Consider the following 7577-nt stretch of genomic DNA (forward strand, 5'->3'; position numbering starts at 1 on the left):
CTCAAAGGCTTCGAGTTGGGTTGCTCTCAAACGAAAAAAGCCGTACTTTAACTCTGAGCAGCCAACCGTTTATGGTTGTAGGGGGTGGGCTATTTATAGCCACTAGGCAACCCGACCTGATTTGTCCGAAATGACCCTGGGTCACTAAGGAACTGACACGTGTTCCAACAGGTCAGATTTCAAACACACACGGCAACTTTACTTGGGCTACAAGCAAAGCTGACTTGTCCAACTCTGAACAAGATTCGCTGTCATAGTCTTCACTCGAAGACATAGGATTTTGGTTAAGCATCACTATAGTCATTCTGACTGGTTTTCTTGGACCCCACTTAACAGTACGGTGGTTCCTATGACTCAACAAAGAAAAAAAGAACTACGGAAGATCTAAGTCTTCGCGCTCCATAGTCTTCATGCGATGTCTTCTCTTGTCATAGTCTTCAAGGTGAATGTCTTCACTTACCACCTTTGACTTCAATGTCTTCATACATTTTTAGGGGTCATCTCTGGTAGGAAAACCGTATCAATGGGGGACTTCTACCTGTGTTATCCTGCAATTCTCACAAACACATTAGTCCCTCAACTAGGTTTGTCGTCGACACTCCAAAACCAACTAGGGGTGGCACTAGATGCACTTACACAGACACCCGCCAGCCACCTTATGCAACTAGTGCATGTCAATCAGTGGAATCAGTCTCACGTAAGCGTACGTGTAAGGTCGGTCCGGGCCGCTTCATCCCATGATGCCGCCGAATCAAGATAAGACTAGTAACGGCAAGCAAATTGACAATATCGATGCCCACAACTGCTTTGTGTTCTACTCGTGCATAGAAACTACGCATAGACCTAGCTCATGATGCCACTATTGGGGAACGTAGCAGAATTATGAAATTTTCTACGCATCACCAAGATCAATCTATGGAGTCATCTAGCAACGAGGGAGAGGGGAATGCATCTACATATCCTTGTAGATCGCGCGTGGAAGCGTTCAAGAGAACGGGGTTGATGGAGTCGTACTCGTCGTGATCCAAATCACCGATGACCTAGCGCCGAACGGACGGCACCTCCACGTTCAACACACATACGGTTGGGAAGACATCTCCTCCAACTTGATCTAGCAAGGGGGAAGGAGAGGTTGATGAAGATCCAGCAGCACGACGGCGTGGTGGTGGAAGCAACGGTGATCTCGGCACGGCTTCGCCAAGCTCAGGGAGAGGGGGGAGTGTCACGGGAGGGAGAGGGAGGCGCCAGGGGCTAGGGTGCGGCTGCCCTCCCTCCCCCCACTATATATAGGGTCCCTAGGGGGGGGGGCGCCGGCCCTAGGAGATCCAATCTCCAAGGGGGGGCGGCGGCCAAGGGGGTGGCTTGCCCCCCAAGCCAAGTGGGGCGCCCCCCACCCCTAGGGTTTCCAACCCTAGGCGCAGGGGGAGGCCCAAGGGGGGGGGGGGCGGACCAGACCACTAGGGGCTGGTTCCCTCCCACTTCAGCCCATGGGGCCCTCCAGGATAGGTGGCCCCACCCGGTGGACCCCTGGGAACCTTCCGGTGGTCCCGGTACAATACCGATTACCCCCGAAACTTTCCCGATGGCCGAAACTTTCCTATATATAAATATTCACCTCCGGACCATTCCAGAACTCCTCATGACGTCCGGGATCTCATCCGGGACTGCGGATAACTTTCAGGTTACCGTATACTAATATCTCAACATCCCTAGCGCCACCGAACCTTAAGTGTGTAGACCCTACGGGTTCAGGAGACACGCAGACATGACCGAGACAACTCTCCAGTCAATAACCAATAGCGGGATCTGGATACCCATGTTGGCTCCCACATGCTCCTCGATGATCTCATTGGATAAACCACAATGTCGAGGATTCAATCAATCCGTATACAATTCCCTTTGTCAATTGGTACGTTACTTGCCCGAGACTCGATCGTCGGTATCCCAATACCTCGTTCAATCTCATTACCGGCAATTCACTTTACTCGTACCGTAATGCATGATCCCGTGATCAACCACTTGGTCACATAGAGCTCATGATCCCAGTCTCGATTCATGCCAACCCAACAGACAGTTTCGGAGATACCTGTAGTGTACCTTTATAGTCCCCCAGTTACGCTGTGACGTTTGGCTCCTAATGATGTGACCCCATTATCAATGACATCCAATGTCCATAGTCACGAAACCATGACTATCTTTTGATCAATGAGCTAGTCAACTAGAGGCTCACTAAGGACGTGTTGTGGTCTATGTATTCACACATGTATTACGATTTCCGGATAACACAATTATAGCATGAACAATAGACAATTATCATGAACAAAGAAATATAGTAATAACCATTTTATTATTGCCTCTAGGGCATATTTCCAACACACTTCTCTCTATTAATTATAGCTAGCTAACACAATATATGATACACCTAAATTAAGCCCCCAAAACCCCCAACCCCCCCCCCCTTGAAAAAAAAACAAAAACCCCAGCCACAGAAATGCTGACGCGTGGATGCCTATTGGTCCCAGTTCGTGCCACCAACCGGGACCAAAGGCCCTCCTGCCTGGGCTCCGCGCACAGGCCACGTGGAGGCCCATCTGTCCCAGTTTTGGATTGAACTGGGACTAAAGGGACAGGACATTAGTACCGACCCTTTAATCCCGGTTCAGGAACCGGGACAAAAGGCCCTTACGAACCGGGACAACATGCCCTTTTTCTACTAGTGATCATGTCAATGAACCGCAATGACATGGAGGACCCCACCAAAACATGGCATGATATGGCAAGGAGACAAATCTTGAAGAGGAGAATGGTTGCGTCGGCCGGTGCTACCTCTTGAGCTTGCGTTGTATTTCCCCGAAGAGGAAAGGATGATGCAGCAGAGTAGCGTAAGTATTTCCCTTAGTTTTTGAGAACCAATGTATCAATCCAGTAGGAGGCCACGCTCAAGTCCCTCGTACCTACACAAAACGATAGCTACTCGCAACCAACGCGATTAGGGGTTGTCAATCCCTTCAAAGTCACTTACGGGAGTGAGATCTGATAGATATAATATTTTTTGGTATTTTTGGTATAGAGATGCAAAGTGAAAATTAAAAGGCAAAGTAAAAAAGCAAAGCAAGATTAATGTGATGGAGATTGATATGATGAGAATAGACCCGGGAGGCCATAGGTTTCACTAGTGGCTTCTCTCAAGAGCATAAGTATTCTACGGTGGGTGAACAAATTACTGTTGAGCAATTGACAGAATTGAGCATAGTTGAGAATATCTAGGCATGATCCTGTATATAGGCATCACGTCCGTGATAAGTAGACCAAAACGATTCTGCATCTACTACTATTACTCCACTCATCGACCGCTATCCAGCATGCATCTAGAGTATTAAGTTAGAAACAGAGTAACGCTTTAAGCAAGATGACATGATGTAGAGAGATAAATTCATGCAATATGAAATAAACCCCTTCTTGTTATCCTCGATGGAAACGATACAATACGTGCCTTGCTGCCCCTTCTATCACTGGGAAAGGACACCGCAAGATCAAACTCAAAGCTAAGCACTTCTCCCATGGCAAGAACTACCAATCAAGTTGGCCAAACCAAACGGATAATTCGAAGAGACTTGCAAAGATAACCAATCATACATAAAAGAATTCAGAGAAGATTCAAATATTATTCATAGATAGACTTGATCATAAAACCCACAATTCATCGGTCTCAACAAACACACCGCAAAAAGAAGAAGATTACATCGAATAGATCTCCACGAGATAGGGGGAGAACTTTGTATTGAGATCCAAAAAGAGAGAAGAAGCCATCTAGATAATAACTACGGACCCGAAGGTCTGAGGTAAACTACTCACACTTCATCGGAGAGGCTATGATGATGTAGAAGCCCTCCGTGATGACGGCCCTCTTCGGCGGAGCTCCGGAATAGGCCCTGTCGGTGTCAAAACCGGCGGATCTCGGGTAGGGGGTCCCGAACTGTGCGTCTAGGCCAGATGGTAACAGGAGGCATGGAACACGATGTTTTACCCAGGTTCGGGCCCTCTTGATGGAGGTAAAACCCTACGTCCTGCTTGATTAATATTGATGATATGGGTAGTACTAGAGTAGATCTACCATGAGATCAAGGAGGCTAAACCCTAAAAGCTAGCCTATGGTATGATTGTTGTATGATGAAGTTGTCATACGGACTAAAACCCTCTGGTTTATATAGACACCGGAGAGGGTTAGGGTTACACAAAGTCGGTTACAATGGTAGGAGATCTTGAATATCCGCATCGCCAAGCTTGCCTTCCACGCCAAGGAAAGTCCCATCCGGACATGGGACGAAGTCTTCAATCTTGTATCTTCATAGTCCTGGAGTCCGGCTGAAGGTATAGTCCGGCTACCCGAACACCCCCTAATCCAGGACTCCCTCAGTAGCCCCTGAACCAGGCTTCAATGACAACGAGTCCGGCGCGTAGATTGTCTTCGGCATTGCGAGGCGGGTTCCTCCTCCAAATTCTTCATAAAAGTTTGTAAACACCAAGAGTAATGTCCGGCTCTGCAAAATAAGTTTCCACGTATTGCCACAGAGAGAATAATATTAACACAAATCTAATCCACTGACGTATTCCGCAGAGTGACATCACACTACGGCCAAGCATTTATTCGAATCATTTTCACATTTCCACCTCAGCGTGTTTTGCGAGGCGGTTTCCTTGGCACGTCTTGTCAAAGCAGAGATCGTGTCCCCTTTATTTACGGGATTCTCATCAATACAGACGTGGGTAACCCAATCGTGCTCGTTAGCATGTCTTCTCGATTAAAGGCGAGTCCCAAACGGTTATGGGGTGGGCTCCTGGTATTCAACCTCTTATAAAGAGACCAAGGCCTTACTCCTTTTCTCCAATCTCAAAACAACTTCGCCCGTCGCCTCGAGTTCCAACACCCTAGGCTCCAGATTCCAGGCGCTTCGGACCTTCGACAATGTCCGGTTTCGTCCTTCAAGGCCGATGGATGCCCTCCTCCGTCACAGAGGAGGACATGCTAAAGTTGAGAGAGGCTAAGTTCTTGACCGCCGAAATTTTGCATAGGTTGCCTGCTCAAAGGCAGGCTATTCCCAGTCCCCAGCCTGGTGAGAGCGTAGTGTTCATGTCTCACTTCCTTCGGGGGTTAGGCTTCCCGATGGATCCCTTCGTGAGGGGGCTGATGTTCTATTATGGGATGGAATTTCATGACTTAGCTCCGGAGTCCATCCTCCACATTTCCTCATTCATCATTGTGTGCGAAGCGTTCCTCCGTGTTACTCCTCACTTCGGATTATGGCTCAAGACTTTTGGAGTGGAGCCGAAGATGATCGAGGGACGGCACGCAGAGTGCGGAGGCGCCGTCATAAGTAAGAATGTTGATGCTCCATGGCCCGAGGGCTCCTTTCAAGAGGAGCTCGGCTTGTGGCAACGAGAGTGGTTCTATATCACCGCTCCCCAGAGCGCCAAGTGGGTGGCGCCTCCTGCCTTTCTCTCGGGTCCCCCACCACGGCTAGCGTCATGGGTCAACAGAGGATTAGATTGGGGGTTATCCAAAGACGTGCCCTTATTGCAGGGCTGCATTAGGGATCTCTTAGAAAGAGACCTCAACCTGGTCAAGGTGATGCAGGTCATGCTGATTCGCCGAACACTGCCCGGCAAACGTCGCTCCCTTCGTCTGTGGGAGTTTAATCCGGAGGGACCACGAGCTCTCCAGCATTTTATGGGCGCAACGCCCGTGGAGATGTATAAAATGTTCTTCGGATCACAAGCAATGTGTCCGGATTTGACCGAGGACGCAGGTTTAAGCTGCAATCGCCCGGATACTCAAGTAAGTAACCTTGTGCCCGGACTCGCTATCCGTAAAATTGTCATAAATTTGCCCCTAAAAGAGCTGTCCTGTTAAACAGGAGTGGATATCGAAGGCAAAGTTGATCAGGTGTCCGGCTTCCCTTCCCGAGACCAGGCCGGATCCCGTGCTAGTCAGGATGTTGAAGATCGTGCCTTTGGAGGGAAGTGAGGGGGAGGACAAGGAAACTATGGCCTCCTCGAAGGAGGCTGCTCCGAAGGGGAGAATCGACAATTCCTCTCCTAAGGGGAAGAAGAGGGCCGCCTCTGACGACCCCGAGACCATGGCCTCAGAGCGGGGGAAAAAGTCCTCGTTAGAGGGTCCGACACCGGGGAGATCCTCGGCCGAACTACGCCTTCAAAGGGATCAGCCCTCCAGCGAGCCGTAAGTAGAGAAAGATTTTCCTTTAGAGGGATGAGAGAAATCCTTGCTTTTTATCTGAGAAGATTAACCAAAATTTTACTTTGTAGCTCGGACCTCAGCCCTTCTCAGCAGAGCTAGTCTTCGGGGGATCTTCTTTCGGAGATGATGGAGAGTGGAACGCCTCCCCCTGCAATACCGCCTGGCGAGGCGGGCGACCCTGAGGTGTCGTCGCGGAGGGTTTCTCCGAATCCGGCAGGGGTGGAAGGTAACCATATGTCCCCCATGGTTCTCCACGTCCCGCCTTCGATGGAGGTCATAGGACGAGTCCGGCACCATCCAATGTGCGGTCAGAGGAGCTGAAGATTCTGCTGGGGCGAGCTTCTATCTTAGAGGAGCACCGTGCATTGATGGGTACAGTGATTGGAAGGATTTCGTCTACGGAAAGCGGATTGCATGAGGCGGTCAGAAGTTTGCTGACGGGTTTTGAGGTACGTTTGATAATGTACTTCTTTGTCAGTTGCGCATAAACAAGATGCGCCTTGTGTAGATAGTAGCCCCTGAGACACTGTGCGTTATCAAAATTGACGGCGCGCAGAGGATCATAATCCCAGGTCTAAAATGTCGCCTTTCTATACAGGTGGCGAAGTGTCCGGATTCGAGCCGAACTGATGATTTTGCTGAACTAAAGCGGCAATTTGACGTGGCAGATGCCGACATCGCGCTCGTCAATGAGCGGCTTGATGAGGCTCAAGGTATGCAATTCCTCGGGCGGCATCTCGTAAGAGGAGCTTTATGCCAGTATCTTACAATGTGTGTGCTTGACGCAGATGGTGCGACCGCCGTGGAGAGTCTTCGGGAGGAACTTGCCCGAGCTAAGGAACAATCCAGGAAAAGTGATGCGGCTGCCGAGAAGGCCCTTGAAGAGCTGAGAGCCGAACAGGCTGCTCACTGCCGAAGCAAGAAGGAGATGGCCGTGTTGGCCGTGAAGTTAAAAACTGCTGCTGACCGTTGTAATTTTCTTGAGAAAGAAGATCGGGCGAGACAGACGGACTTAGAGAAGGCCATTGCTGATGCCAAGGACGCTCGCTCTGCGATGAGAGCTGCGAAGGAGGAGCTGCGTCAGGCTGGACAGATTGCGGCTGGAAAGCACTTTATGCTACGGAGGAAGTTTTGCGATCCGAAGTTTGCTCCGTTGGACCGGATGTGGAGTGCGGAGGACACCTATCTGGATTTGGCAGCGAGTGCTGCTGATGCGACCGAATACTTTCGAGATCAAGAAGATCGCGAAGTGGAAAGGCTTTTCTAGTCGCAGTTCCAGAATCCAGAGCGTCCACTGGCAGTGGACGATCGTATGGATCAA

This window comes from Triticum urartu, chromosome 7 (assembly GCF_003073215.2).
Source record: "Triticum urartu cultivar G1812 chromosome 7, Tu2.1, whole genome shotgun sequence".
NCBI lineage: Eukaryota > Viridiplantae > Streptophyta > Magnoliopsida > Poales > Poaceae > Triticum > Triticum urartu.